We start from the raw sequence: 16361 nt of genomic DNA, 5'->3' as shown, positions 1-16361 counted from the left end.
GAATCATTGATGATCACAAGTACCCTGGCTTCAACAGGGAGCAGCACAATAGTTGGAATGGCAAAGTTATAGGGCGAGGGCTTCGGATTATGTTTGGAGATGAAGGCATAATTGAAAGAGTTGGGTGGGAATGTGGATGAATGGGGTCAATGGGCTGAGGAGAGGTAAATGGAGTTTATCATAGAATCCCTACAGTGTTGAAGCAGTCCATTCAGCCCAATTAGCCCATACTGACTCTCTAAAGAGCATCCCACCCATACCTAATACCCTAACCTATCCCTGCATTTCCCATGGCTAATCTATATAACCTACATATCCCTGGACACTATGAGTAATTTAGCATGGCCAATATGCCTAACCTGCACATCTTTGGACTGTAGGAGAAAACTAGAGCACCCGGAGAAAGCCCACACAGACACGGGGAGAATGTGCAAACTCCACACAGACAGTCACCCGAGGGTGGGATCAAACCTGGGTCCCTGGAGCCGTGAGGCAGCAGTGCTAACCACTGAGTAACTATGCCATCTACTAGCTTGTAAAGCCAGTGGTCCAAAATCAAGCCATGGGAGTGGGTCTTGGTAACGTTCCCCAAACACCGTCCTTGTTTCTCAATTGAGGCGGGTATGGGACTCTTGCTGTCTGTGGTTCCTTGAAGCATGACCCTTGGTTGCCATTTCTCATGCACTTTGGCTGACAAAAGTGGGGGGAGAGGAGCCAGCGAGGTGGCACCCACACTCTCTCTTGCTTGTGCACACGTGCCCCATTTGTATGCTCACACTCCTCGCAGGGTGATCCTCCATCTGACAGTCTAGATCTTGCTTTTGGTTAGACAAGGAGTACCTGTGAAAGAGTTAGACCTGGTGCCAGGATTGACTCTGTGGGAATGCCAGGCATGAGTTTGAGGGCAACGGTTTTGAGTTCGGTGGTGACAGCAATTTTACTTTCTAGCCACTCTGCACACATCCATGCACACCTCCACCCGCACCCCCCGACACCCTCCCCCCCAGCTTTGTCCCACCAGAAGGGGTCATGTTGGTCCTTCCGTACTCCCATAGTTCTCGGTGAAAGGGAGCCGTCGGTCATGTGTGCAGAGTGTTCAGGACAGTACGGTGCGTTGCATTCATAGAATCCAATCATAGATCATAGAACCCCTACAGTGTGGGAACCGGCCCTTCAGCTCAACAAGTCCACACCGACCCTCAGAGCATCCCAACCAGGCCCATACCCCATAACCCAGCTAATCTGCACATCTTTGGACTGTGGGAGGAGACCAGAGGCCGTCGCGTGCTGCTTGTCTCCTTCTGCCTGTACTCTCCCGTAGTATCGCTGCTTTGTTTTTGGCATCTCCCCGTCCCAACCACCATGCTGGTTCCCCATCACCTGCTTGCCTTTGTCAGTTCGGCTACCTGGTCGATCCTGCCAGCAGCATATGCTTGTCTCAAAGATTAAGCCATGCATGTCTAAGTACACATGGCTGGTACAGTGAAACTGTGAGTTTAGTTTGGATAAATGTGCGGTATTGCATTTTGGTAATACAAACAGGGACAGGACTAATACAATTAATGGCCGGGGTCTGGGTAGTGTTGTAGAGCAGAGAGAACTAGGGGTTCAGGTATATCGTACTTTGAAATTTGGATTATGTAGACAGGGTGGTTGACAAGGCATTTAGCATGCTTGCCTTCATTGCTCAGACCTCTGTGTATAGGAGTCGTCATGTTGAGGTTGTACGAAATGTTGGTGACACCTATTCTGGAATACTATGTGCAGTTCTGATTGTCCTGTTATAAGAAGGATATTATTAAAATGGAGAGGGTTCAGAAAAGATTTACCTGGATATTGCCTGGAATGGAGGGTTGGAGCTATAAAAATAGACTGGAAAGGGACTTTTTCACTGGAGTGGAGGAGGTTGAAGGATTATCTTAATGAGGTTTATAAAACCATGAGGAGAATAGATAAGGTGAATGACAAGGGTCTTTTCCCTAGGGTGGGGGGTGTTCAAAACTAGGGGGCATATTTTTAAGGTGAGAGGAGAAATTTAAAATGTACATGAGGGACAACATTTTTGCACAGAGTGATGATTTGTGTGTGGAATGAATTGCCAGAGAAAGTGTTGGATGCAGGTAGAGTTACTATATGTAAAAGACATTTGGATAAGTTCATGAATAGGAAAGATTTGGAGGGATACGGGCCAAGCACAGGCAGGTAGGACTAGTTTAGGAACATGAACATGTTCAGGATGGATTGGTTGGACCAAAGAGTCTTTTTCCATGCTGTACGATTTTATGACTCTATAATTGATATAATCAACAGGGAATGCAAGGAAGAAAGCAATATTGAGATTTGGAAGATCCCTTTATGGTCTGGCTCACTCTGCCAAGCATGACCCATATTGTCTTTTGTCCTCAAGCAAATCATAAATTCACAATGAAAATGGGAAATGGCAATAGCTGCACCAGAGTGGGTGGAATAAGTGCTTTCTTTCTGTTTGAGCACATAGAATCTATTTGTAAATGATGTGAGAGATTCTTCAAAGGGCAATTGCATTAGTCAGACATTTACACAGTACAGGTTGAAGGTATCTGTAATCATTGTACCTTGCATGCGAAATGCAGGCACTGTTCAATGGTGTGGGATATAAATCCTGATCACAAGCAATCTTGGTCAGGTCATTGGTCACTACAGATGGTCATAGTCATCACTCTGAAGTAGGAGTAATCACAGGCAACCTTAAAAGTGGCACCTGTGGACCACAATTCAGAAAGACAATCCAAAATCTTGTGGGCTACACAATGGCCTAGAGCTGACTTGTTCACACATTGAACTATAAGCATTATAGTTAAAGCTGTCTTTTTTGGGTGACATAAAGAAGATACAGGAGGCCCAGAGTCTATGCCTCTGAAGTTGCTTCCTCCAGATGATTAAGGCATGGTGCTGCTATAGACTGAGCATGTCCTGAGGTACCATCACAGAACAATGCTAGAATGGGGCCTGTGACCATGACAGGTTCCATGACAGTGACAGCTGCACTAAATCTGTAAGTGATTGGCTGCTTGTAAAATATCCACTGGGGATCTGTGCAGACCTGTGTCTGAAAACACATCCTACAAAGGGATAAAGGCTGTTAACCATGCACTTTGAGCCATATCATACCACTTCACCCTGTTTCTCCATGAGAGTGTTAGTGCTACAGGCCAAGCAGTTGGCTTTACCTATGTATCTGGCTTCTCCCAGGGTGCTACAGACTGTATACATGGCACATCAAGGGTGCCACATGATAAATCCACTGATTTAATCAAGACAAAAGGCTTTTACTAAGTCAATGCATAAATCATTTCTATCATTGGTACCACATCTGAGAAGTCTACACCTGGACCTGGGAAGATGCCATGAAGCCTGTCTCCATAGCAATATGCCAATATGTCTCTCAATAAGGCAGGGTCCCTCCACCCCTTTATTGCAGACCCCAAAATGGTACGTAGGCTTTGTGTGAAGTTAAAAGAAGACCTTCTGAGGCTACATAGGTGACATGGGCAACATTTCATTGTACACATGGTCACACATTTGTAAATATGCATTCACATTTCATCAGCCATGTGATCAAACATGATTTTTTAAAAAGTCATTCATAGGATGTAAGTGTCACCAGTATGGACAGCATTTATTGCCCATCTTTGGTTGCCCTTGAGATGGTATGAGTGAGCTGCTTCTTGAACTGCAGCATTCCATTGGTATAGGTACACCCACTGTACCAATAGGGGGGGAAGTTCCACAATTTTGGCCCAATGACATAGAAGAAACAGTGATATATTTCCAAGTCTAGATGATGAAGGTATCTCAGAGCGGAAGTTGTAGGTGATGGTATTTCCATGTACGTGCTACCCTTACCTTCCAAATAGTTGTGATTCTGAGTTTGGAAGTTGCTGCCTAAGTGCCTTGGTGAATTTTTGCAGTATGTCTTGTAGATGGTGCGGAGGGTGTGACCATTTGTTGATGGGGTCTCAATAAAGGGCTGACTGGTCCTGGATGGCATCAGGCCTCTTATGTGTTGTTGGAACTATGCTCATCCAGGCAAGTGGAGATTATTCTATCACACTTTTGACTTTTGCTTTTCTGAAGTTGGATAGGCTTTAGGCCATCAGGAGGTGAATTACTCACTGCAGGATTCCTAGCCTCTGACCTAGTCTTTACTTACTGATTAGCCCAGTTCAGTTTCTGGTCAATTTCATCTCCCACAATATTGATAATCAGGTATTCCGGGATCCCAAAGCAATTGAATGTTAAATGTCAATTGGTTAGAATCTCTCTCCTGTTAGAGATGGCCATTGCTTGGCATAAATGTTACATGTTGCTTGTCAGCCCAAACTTGGATTTTGCCCTGGTCTTGCTACATTTGGACACGGATGGCTTCAATACACAAGAAGTCAAAAATGGTGCCAAAAATTGTGCAATCATCGGCACACATCCCACATTCTGACCTTATGATGGAGGGATGGTCAGTGATGTTGCAGCTGAAGATGTTTGCGTTGAGAACACTACCCTGAAGAACTCCTGTCATGGAGCTGAGAAGATGGTCAACTACAATCATCTTTCTTTAAATCAGAGATAAGTCTAACCAGTGAAGAGTTTTCTCCCTGACTCCCCTTGACTTTACTTTTGCTCAGGTTCTTCTATACTACACTCTGCCAAATGCAGCCTTGATGTCAAGGGTAATAACTTCCACCTCACCTCTGCACATTCAACTGTTTTGTTCATGTTTGAACTATGGCTTCTGCAAAATCAAGAACTAACTGAGAATGCCACTACCATCACAAACTTCATCAGTAAGTGTATAGAGGACTGCATGTCAAAGAAGTTAATCTGAGTGTTCCCCAACCGGAAGCCATGGATGAACCAGGAGATCCACTCCCTACTGAAGCCCAGGTCTGAGGCTTTCAAGACAGGTGACCTTGACCTATATAGGAAATCTAAGTACAGTCTTCATTAAGCCATCAGAGACACCAAAAGACAAAACCAGACTAAACTAGAGCTCCAGATTAATCACATGATCACACGTCGACTGGGGCAAGGCTTACAAAGCCACATGGAGTAGAACTGTTGTCCAAACTGCATTCCTCCCTGATGAGCTCAATGCATTCTATGCTCATTTGGAACAGAAAGTCAGTGAAATGATGTCACCTGCCCCGCAAACCTCAGGTGCACCTGTACCCACAGTCACCACTGCAGATGTCTGATTGGCCTTCTTGAGGTTGAATCCATGGAAAGTGACTGGGCCAGATAGAGTCTCTGGCCGTGCCGTCAGATCCTCGTGAGTGTATTTGCAGACATCTTTAACCTCCCCTTACTCTGATTTAAGGTTCCTACCTGCTTTAAGAAGACCATTATCATCCCGGTGCAATAGAAAAATCAGATAGCGTGCCTTAATGACTATCACCCGATGGCTCTGTTATCCATCATTGTGAAGTGCTTTGAGAGTCTGGTCATGGCACACATCAACTCCAGCCTCCCAGATTGCCTTGATCCACTGCAACTCACCTACCATCACAATAGGTCAACAGCAGATGCCACCTCCCTGGCCCTACATTCATCCCAGGAACATCTGGATAACAAGGACACCTATGTCATACTTCTGCTCATTGGCTTTAGCTCCATCTTCAACACCTTAATCCAACCAAACCTATCTCCAAACTCTGGGACCTAGGACTCTGCTCCCCACCCCCCCCCCCCCCCCCCCCCCCGCAACTGGATCCACAATTTCCCACAGACTGCAATCAGTAAGGATAGGGGACGACACTTCCCATATGATAATCATCAACACCAGTGCCCCACAAGGCTGCATTCTCAGCTGTTTACTACACACGTTATACAGTCACATCTGTGTGGCTGAATTCTACTCTAAGTCCACTTATAAGTTTGCTGATGACACCACTGTAGTGGGTTGTATCTGAAACAGCAACAAGGCAGAGTACAGGAAAGAGATAGGGAGCTTAGCAGCATGGTGTAAAGACAACAACCTCTCTCTCAATGTCATTAAAATGAAGGAACTGGTCATTGACGTAAGGAAATGGAGTGGAGGGCACACCACTGCCTGTATCAATGGTGCTGAGGTGGAGATAGTCAAGAGCTTCAAGTTCCCAGGAGTAAAGATCACCAACAATCTGTCCTTGTCCATCCACCTCAACTCTAGTGTTAAGAAAACACACCAATTCCTCTACTTCCTCAGAAGACTAAGGGCATTATGCATACGCATAATGACTCTTATCAATTTTTACAATTCAAATGTTTTTCAGTATCTCATTTTTAAAGCTACAAATGCCTTTTCCAACAATCCTTGGGTTTAAAGAAGTATCAAATCACATTTTTTTTTGCCCATAGTCTAAAACATAAAAGTGACTTTTTATATGCCTCCACTTTTAGAATAAATTAAACACAATTTCAAAATGTGCTTTGTTACAAGGTAAATGACTGAGAGGAAACAAAACATGTGACTTGCATTCATTGATCCTCAGGTGGGAGGGTATCCCAAGCTGGTGAGTAGTCAGCCTTGCTATGTTCCTGGAACTTCAGACTCACCAGGTACACAGCAGTAGTATCTTCCAGGATAGTGAGTGATCAGCTCCCAGAAGGGGCATTGGTCATCACAAATCAAATGGACATTTAATTTGTGGATTTAAATGTCTGAATTCCTTGCTTTCAAGCCAGATAATCACAGTCACTCTTTTGTTTAATCTTCAACATATATACTTCTCATAAAGGTGTAAATCAAATAAGAAATAAAGGTTTCTTCACACCTGGCTGATTTCTTTCTCTTTTGGTAAAAACAAAACTAAATTTCAGTTTTATCAATGGTTTTATGAAACTTAGCTTAACCTATGGTCAGGTGATTATTCAATCTATTTTTACATCAATATTTTTCCATTTTGAAACTATTGCTGGCCATGGAATTCCCAGATATTAAGATGATGAAATTTCATGGAATTGAATGGAACATCTTCCTGGTGATGAATTCTGTAGCACTGTGATATGACCATCTCAGTGCCACTTGTGTACTTTATGACATTCGGGACCCTTCCTGACCCGAAACGTCAACTTTCCTACTCTTCTGATGCTGTCTGGCCTGCTGTGTTCCTCCAGCTCCATACTGTGTTATCTCTGACTCCAGCATCGGCAGTTCTTACTATCTCTGAACATCCTGGTAAACCTCTTCTGCATTCTCTAAAAGCCTCTACATCCTTCCTGGAATGTGGTAACCAGAATTGAATTCAATACTCTTAAGTGTGGCCTAACTAATGCCTAAGAAAGCTACAACATGACATCCTGACTCTTGTACTCAATTTTCTGACCAATAAAGGCAAACATGTTATTTGCCTTCTTTATAACCTTATCTACTTGCGTGTCTACTTTCAGGGAGCTATGGATTTAAACCCCAAGATTATTCTGTACATCAGTGCTGTTCAGAGTCCTGCCATTAACTGTATACCTTTCCTTAATATTTGATTTCCCAAAGTGCAGCACCTCATATTTACCCGGATTAAACTCCATCTACTATTTCTTCACCCATATCTGCAACTGTCCTATATCCTGTTGTATCCTTTCTACACTTTCTACACAATCCACAACTCCACCAATCTTTGTATCGTCTGAAAATTTACTAACCCACCCATCTACCTTTTCATCTAAGTGCTTTATATACATCAAAAACAGCAGTATGGATCCCTGCCCAACACCATTAGTCAGAGACCTCCAACCTGAAAAACACCCTTTCACCACTACCTTCTGTCTTCTATGGGCAAGCCAATTGTGAATCTATGCAGCCAAGTCACAGTGGATCCCATACATCTTAATCTTCTGGATGAACCTACCATGAGAGACTTTATCAAAAGCCTTACTAAAATCCATGTAAACAATATCCACTGCTCTACCCTCATCGAACACCTTCGTCACCTCCTTGAAAAATTCAATCAAGTTAGTAAGACGTGACCTGCCCTGCACAAAGCCATGCTGACTATCCCTAATTAGACCATGCTTTTCCAAATGCATGTAAATCCTATCGCTAAAAATTCTCCAATAGCTTCCCAACCACTGATGTGAGACTCACTGGGCTATAGATTTCAGGATTATCCCTATTTGCCTTCCTGAACAGAGAAACAACATTAGCTACTTGCCAGTTCTCCAGGACCTTTTCAGTGGCTAGTGAGGATCTTGGTCAAGTCCCCAGCAATCTCTTTCACTAACCTGGGGTAGATACCATTGGGGCTTGGGGATTTATCCACCTTAATGCTCTTTAAGAGATCCAACACCACTTCTTTCTTCATCTCAAAATGTTCTGGCATATTAGCATGCTGCACACAAATCTCACTATCCTCCATATCCTTATCCTGGGTGAAGACCAATGCAAAGTACTCATTTAGGATCTCACCCCACATCCTATGCCTCCAGCCACAAGTTCCCTCCTCTTTCCTTGAGTGGTCCTATCTTCTCCCTTGTTTTTAATCTATCTATAGAATGCCTTGGGATTTTCTTTAACCCGACTTGCCAAGATCATTTCATGGCCCCTTCTTACTCTCCTAATTCCCTGCTTGAGTACTTTCCTGCTCCCCTTATATTCTTCACGGGTCCTGTCCAATTTTAGCTTCCTAAACTTAACATATGCTTCATTTTTCTTTTTGATTAAATTCACAACTTCCCTCATTATCCAAGAGTCCCTTACCTTGCAATCTTTGTCCTTCCTCCTTACTGGAGTGTACCAATTTTGAACTCTCATCAGCAGGTCTTTAAACAATTCCCACATGTCAAATGTGGACTTGCCTGGTAACAGCTCCTCCCAATTGACACCACCTAGCTCCTGCCTAATACTGACATAATTTGCCTTCCCCTAATTTAGTACCTCCCCACAAGGTCCTGACTTATCCTTGTTCATAGCTATCTTAAAACTGAATGAGTTGTGAGCAGTGTTTCCAAAATGCTGTCCCACTGAAAAGTCAGCCACCTGGCCAGGCTCATTAGTTAATACAAGGTCCAGGATGGCACCTTCCCCAGTTGGACTATCCATATACTGTTTCAAGAAACCTTCTTTGATGCACCTAACAAATTCTGTACACTCTAATTATCTTGATCTAAGGGAGTTCCAGCCAATATTAGGGAAATTGAAGTCACCCACTATGACAACTCTGTTGCTATTGCACCTTTCCATAATCTGCCTACATGTTTGTTCTTCAATGTCTCGGTGGCTGTTGGAGGGCCTACAGTATAATCCTATCAGTGTGATTGCACCCACCTTATTTTTCAGCTGTACCCATACTTTCTCAGTGGACGAGGTCTCCAGTATGACCTCTCTGATGCAGATGTAAGATTTTCCCTGATTAGTAATGCAACTCATCCACCTCTTTTATCTTCCTCTCTATCTCATCTAAAACAACAAAACCCTGGAACATTGAGCAGCCAGTCCTGTCTCTCTCTCAACCAAGTCTCTGTGATGGCCATACCATCAAAGTTTCATGTACTGATCTAGGCTCTAGCTCATCTGGCCTACCTATAATGCTCCTTGCATTGAAATAAACACACTTCAGCCCATTAGTATCATCATGTTCAGTTACCTGTCTCTGCCTGTCCTTTCTTCCTGACTTGATGGTCCTAACATCTACCTTCCCCTCTATCCCTCCACTTGCTGATCTGCTGCTCTGGTTCCCAGTCCCCTGCCAATCTAGTTTAAATCCTCCCGTGTAGCACTAGGGAACCTCCCTGTAAGGTTATTGGTTTCCTGCCAGTATAGGTGCAACTGGTCCCTCTTGTATAGGTCACCCCTGCCCCAGAAGAGGCCCAAATGATCCAAGAGCCTGAAAAACTGCGCCGTGTACCAGCTCTTTAGCCACACATTCATCGCTCCTACCTTTCTATTCCCTGCCTCATGAGCACGTGGCACTGGCAGTAACCCAGAGATTACGACCCTCAATGTCCTGCTTTTCAGCCTCTTTCCTAACTTCCTGTACTTACTCCGCAGGACCTCATCCCTCTTCCTACCTATGTCATTGGTACCAATGTACACCACGACCACTGGCTGCTCACCCTCCCCATTAAGAATTTTGTGCAACTGCTCAGAGACGTCCTTGACCCTGGCACCAGGGATTCAGCACACCATCCTGGAGTCTTGGACACGGACACAGAAACGGCTGTCTGTGGCCCTAACTGGCAAATCTCCGAAAACTATCGCTCACTAGGTTCTTGTTCAACCCTGCTCTACAGCACAGCCAATTGTGGTACCATAGGCCTGGCAGTTGCTGTTTTATACTCCCCTGAGAGGCTATCACCTCCAACAGTATCTAAAACGGTGTAGGTGTTAGAAAGGGGAATAGCCACAAGAGACTCCTGGACTACCTGCCTGGCGTTCACCCATCTACCTGACTGGACCTGTGGTGTGACCACCTCCCTGTAACTAGTGTCTATCACACTCTCTGCCCCCTGGATGCGCCTCAGTGTGTCCAACTGTCGCTCCAACCAAACCACGCGGTCTGTGTGGAGCTGCAACAGGTCACACTTCCTACAGACAGTCATCAGGGTCACTAGACTGCTCCCTGATCCACCACATCTGGCAGGAGAAACACACCACTGCACTAACTGCCATCTCTGCCCCTTTACACTAAGGAAGATAAAAGAATTTTATCTTGCTTGTCTTACTCACTGAAGCCCAGTATTCACCTAAGCCCGCATTTATACCAATTAGCTGTAGTAACTGGTTACTTAAATTACAGTGCAATCTTTACAAACAGACCAAATATCCTCTAGGCTATAACAAACTTCTTAACAGTCTCACTTTCCTTTTATTTTAGTTAGAGGAGGAGGGAATGATGGGAGCACTACGGTAATGTAATGTTTGGGGCCTACGGTTCCCCGACACTGCATTCTTCCTCACTCTGCTGATCAGTCATAGTGACTTCGCTGATTTCTCCCAGAAATTTTTAATTGCAAAACTATACTTTATTCACAGAAGGAAATCATTATGTATATACACAGTTAATGAATCCATTCAGATCTATACTATCTTTACTTACAGAGAAGAAACAAAACATTGGGGTTCAGCTTTCTCTATATTTACAACTAAACTATAGGCATTGAGTTGAAGCATCAGCAGGGTCTGGTTACTGATTGGACCCCTGCTATGCTTTGGCAGAAGGATCTTACACCATGGTCTTTTCCCACTGTTCCTTGGCGGCAGCTGCCCCAAACTTTATTGTGTCCCTCAGCACATAGTCCTGGACCTCGGAATGTGCCAGTCTGCAACACTCAGTCATGGTCAACTCTTCCAACTGGAAGACCAACAAGTTTTGGGCAGACGAAGAGCATCTTTCATCGAGTTGATGGTCTTCCAGACATAGTTAGTGTTTGTCTCAGTGTGCATTGTGGGGAACAGGCCATAGAGCACAGAGTCCTGCATCATGGACCTGCTCGGGATGAACCTTGACATAAACATTGCAGCTCTCTCCAGACTTCCTTTGCATAGGCACATTCCAGAAAGAGGTATGTGACAGACTCCTTCCCTCTGCAGCTGCTTTGACGGCAGTGTGCGGTGGCTCAGAGAATCTGGGCATGCACAAAGGCAGGGCCCTTCTCACCATCCACCAAGTGATGTCTTGGCGCTTGTTGGAAAGTTCTGGTGATGAGGCATTCTGCCAAATGGCTTTGGCAGTCTGCCCAGGGAACCACTCAATAAGATCCACCCTCTCCTTTTCCTAAAGTGTCTTGAGGATGCTACGTGCTGACCACTGCCTGATGGACTTGTGGTCAAAGGTGTTTTTCTTCATAAATTTCTCAATGAAGGACAGGTGATACTGGGCGGTCCAACTACTTGAAGTGTTCCGCGGTAATGACGCCAAGCCTTTCCTTCGTAACACCAGGGACAGGTAGAACCTCAATACGTAGTAACACTTGGTGTTTGCCTACCAAGGATCTATGCAGAGGTTGATGCAGCCGCTCACAAAGGTAGCCAAAAGAGTGAGGGTAGCATTGGGAATATTTTTCCCCACTTTGTCCAGTTCTTTATACATAATGTCCCTTCAGACTGCCAAAGTGAAAGTTGGTCCGGTTGACATCAGGAAATAGGCCAGACTTGTGCCACGTACAACAACAATGAGAATACCCCACATCTAATGGCCAGATTTTTTCCCACAATGGAGAAGGACCGGTGTTCCCATCTGCCCAGTTTCTGCCTCACTTTGGTGACACGCTCCTCCCAAGTTTTGACCTCCGAACCAAATACCCAGCACCTTCAGGTAGTCTGTCCTGACAATGAAAGAAATAAAGGATCAGTCAGCCCAGTTCCCAAAGAGCGTGGCCTTGTTCTTGCCTTGATTTACCTTGGCACCCGAGGCCAGTTGCTCATAAGTCTGCTCACTGACTGAAAGTCCGAGCAGAAAACGGTAACATCATCCATGTACAGGGAAGCTTTGACCTGCAGGCCTCTGCTGCCTGGAATAGCCACCCCTCTCAGGCTCGCATCCTTCCTGATGGACTCAGCAAAAGGCTCTATTCAGCACAAAAACAAGGCAAGAGAGAGTGGGCGGCGCTGCCTGACTCCAGATCTGATGGGGGGCCTTTCTGATTCCCACCCATTGACTGAGACTGCACTAACAATGTTGGTGTAGAGCAGTCGGATCCAATTGCAGATTCCCTCCCCAAAGCCCATTTTGGAGAGAATATGTCTCATGTAGGTGGGCAATACCCTGTCAAAGGCCTTCTCCTGGTCTAGACTGATGAGGCCAGTGTCCACCCCCAACCCCGTCCTGCTCATTGGCAATTGTAACCCTGATGCGCACAAGGCTCTCAGTGATCTTCCTGCCCGGTACAGCACAAGTTTGGTCGGGGTAAGTTACCAATCCCAGAGCAGACCTGACCCGGTTAGCAATGATCCTAGACAGGATTTTGTAATCTACATTCAACAGCAAAACTGGTTGCCAATTTCTAAATTCCTCCCTCTCCCCCTTCCACTTGTAGATGAGGGTGATGATACCTTTCCTTACAGATTCACTCATGGTACTTGCCAGAAGCATAATGTCACACACCTCCAGCACGCCCTGGTCAATCAATTCCCACAGAGCGGAATACAATTCAGCCGGTAAGCCATCGCTTCCAGGAGTTTTATTCTTTTGAAAGGACTCGAGGGCCTTGGTCAGCTCATCCAGAGATATATCGGCTGGTCCAGTCTCTCCCGCACGCTGTCGTCTAAGACCTCAGCGATAGAGGACAGGAACGACTGGGAGGCCGCTCTGTCTATGGGCTTCGTGTCATACAGTCTGGCATAAAAGGATTTGCTGAGATGCTCAGGATGTCAGACTGAGATGACGTTACTGAACCATCTTCTTCCTTCAGGCTGCTGAGCATAGAGCTCTCCTTGTGTACCTTCTGGAAGAAGAAACACGAGCATAGAGCGGACCCTGGACCGGAAGATTATCTTGGAGGCCTCAGAGGCGAAGGACGAGGCTTGAATGATCGGCCTGGATGTAGCCAGCAGGAGTGGAAGCTGCTGTAGAACAGCCAACCGCACACTCGTTACCGCTGGGACCTACACATTAATTAATCTCAGGGGACCGTTCCTGTACATAGCGTTTGCTATGAGAAGGCACTCACTAACCACTTCCTTTACTTCGGAGATGGTGAAGTGGTCTCCTCACAGCAGAGTACCCAGGCCGGAGGTGCGACAAATGTTGCGCCCCTAACCAAATAGAAGGCCCATGGGCCCACAAGCTCAACCACTTCCTGTAGCTGCTGAGGTGCGGTATCCCACACTCCTGCAGAAACAGGAGGTTGGCTTTAATGTTGGACAGGTAAGCCAATGTGGAAACACATTGCGTGGTAGATTTAATGCTACATACGTTAATTCTCATCGTTTTTGAACCCATTTTAGATTTATACAATCGTTAAAACCTGAAGTCCATTTACCTGAGGTCTTAACACTGGGACAGTCCCGAAATCCCTATGGGGTGGGCGAACAGTTGGACCCTCGCAGGGTTGATGTAGCTGTCCAGTTTCTCCCTGGGGCCATTTCCCCGGTCTGGTGTCATCTGGGCGAGGATGAAGCCGGGAATGTCTGATTCTGACTCCAGCTGAGTGGCTGATATCATCTGCTCCTTAATCAAAGCCTTGCTGTTCCTGGTTTCCCGGAGCTGTGGTGTGGAGGAACCCCCTTGGATCCCGGCAGGGGAGGGCTGGGTTGTGCTATGCCTGTCATGATGTCTGCCATTTTCAGTTTGGGGGGTGCCCCTCTCCTTCTTCCTGGTGGTCTTGATCCTCCTTTTCTACTGGTGACCCTCCCTCCACAAGTTCTGTTTGGGAGAGGAGATCCTCCTGTGACCATCACGCAGCTGCTTCTTCCTGTTCTGTTGTGGGTCTGTGGGGGCCTGGCAAGGCTTTCTTTTTCAGTTTTTCTTCACTGTTTTCCACTCCCCCACTCCTTCGTTACCTCCCCCTCCATTGACTCTGGATTCTCGGGTGGAGTTTGAGTCTGTTTTGCTGCTGTGTTAACTTCCTTTTTTTACTCACTGTCATGCACATCCTTCTGTGTGACCCTCACTTCATTTTTCCTGCTGGAGGGTGGCACCTTTCTGTCCTTTTGGGGGGACATAGTTCATTTTGCCACTGCCTGCCATCTGAGTGTATGTGCCCCCCACCCCATCTTGTGCACACAAGTAGGTAGCTACCATCATCTGTCTCTCTCTCTCTCCCTGTCTCTCTCTCTCTGTCTCACACACACTGGTTTACTCTTTAGCCCTTTCTTGAACAAGGGTATAACATTTCTCCTTTTAAATGATGCTATATATATATTTATGAAAACTGGAAAATATTGGAGGGCTCCTCTGCAGTTTCTCTCCTTATTTCCCCCATTAACCTAGGAAGGAACGCATCTGGAAGATTGATGTACATAACGTGCTTACAGCCTTCCCTGCATCTCTCCGATTCATCCATCTTTGTCTTGTCTAGTTTCTCAGCAGCCTTCTCATTTATTGCAGCTTTCATAAAGTGCTTCAGTGTAAAAAAGCTTATTTGACGCCTCCCCAGCCCCTATTCCATTTGATCCTAACTTAGCCCTTAGCTCTTCTGGCAAACCTTACATTAAGGTTTTCGAGAAGATCGACAGGGACAACGCATCCATAATCGCACAAGCCAAACAGACACATGCTAGGGAATTCTTGGTAGCCTGGTATTCTAACCAGAACTCCATCAACAAACACATTGAATTAGACCCTGTGTACAAACCACTGAGAAACAGAACTGGAAGTGGTACCAACCACCCCAGCAAACCGAGGCATATAAATAACAAACGGGACAGAATACCGACGCTTCACCGGAGGCGCACTGATGATGTTACCTAGCAGGATGATGAAACATTTGCAACCAAACCCATTGGCTCAGCGAGCATGTCTATAACCTCAAACTTTACATTAGTAACATGTCATTAGAAGACCTTTTGATTCCCTTGTATGATTGCAGCCAATCCATTCTCATACTGTCTTTTTTGCTCCTTTACTTTCTTCCCATTTATCCTTGATACTTTTATAATCAAAGAACATAGTTTTCCCTTTCAGACAGCAGAATTCCTTGTGTCAATGAATCACCAATCAATTTTAAAAATGACCCCAACAACAAAAACAAAGTTTCTGGAAAAGCTCAGCACGTCTGGCAGCATCTGTGAAGGAGAAAACAGAGTTAACGTTTCGGGTCCGGTGACCCTTCCTCAGAACTCAGGACATTTAGTGTGTTTGCTGTATAAGCTTCTGGCGCATGCTGTACATGTGGCATTGACATACAGTAATATGGCCACCTCTTTTACAGTCCAGTGTTCCGAACTTTAACAAGCTGCCTGCCTCTTTCTCTGCTCTATAAAGCAATGCAATTCAGAGAGGAAAGCAGCCTCCACATCAGTGCAAAGTCAGTGAATGCTAAAATATCATCCTGTGTAGATGCATGAGACTCGTATGTTTCAATGCACAAAGTGATTTGGCAGAAGCAGGAAAGTCATAGGTGTGTCCAAGATTCAAACTGAAGTCCTGAATGACTGAAGTGGTGGCTGTGTAGATCTGAAAGCAGTTATGACTGTGTGGTCAGGCTGATGGCTTGTAATGCCCACATGGATGGAGATGAACATATCCATGGGAGAAGCAGGGAAATGGTGGTGACCGTAGAGCTGGCTGAAGGCCCAGAGAAATAAATGACAAACTGCTGTCTACATGTAGACAATCTGACTTTCATATCAGAAACTGGTGCCATCTAGTTTCTCAAAGAAGGAAGGGAGAATTGGGGGATATGCAAACAAATGATTCAAGATTTGTTATTAACAAGATGAAAATTCATAGAAGCAAGACAGTCACTACTCA

This window comes from Rhincodon typus, chromosome 1 (genome assembly GCF_021869965.1).
Source record: "Rhincodon typus isolate 14 chromosome 1, sRhiTyp1.1, whole genome shotgun sequence".
Taxonomy (NCBI): Eukaryota; Metazoa; Chordata; class Chondrichthyes; order Orectolobiformes; family Rhincodontidae; genus Rhincodon; species Rhincodon typus.
Note: the sequence above shows the minus strand (reverse complement) of the source record.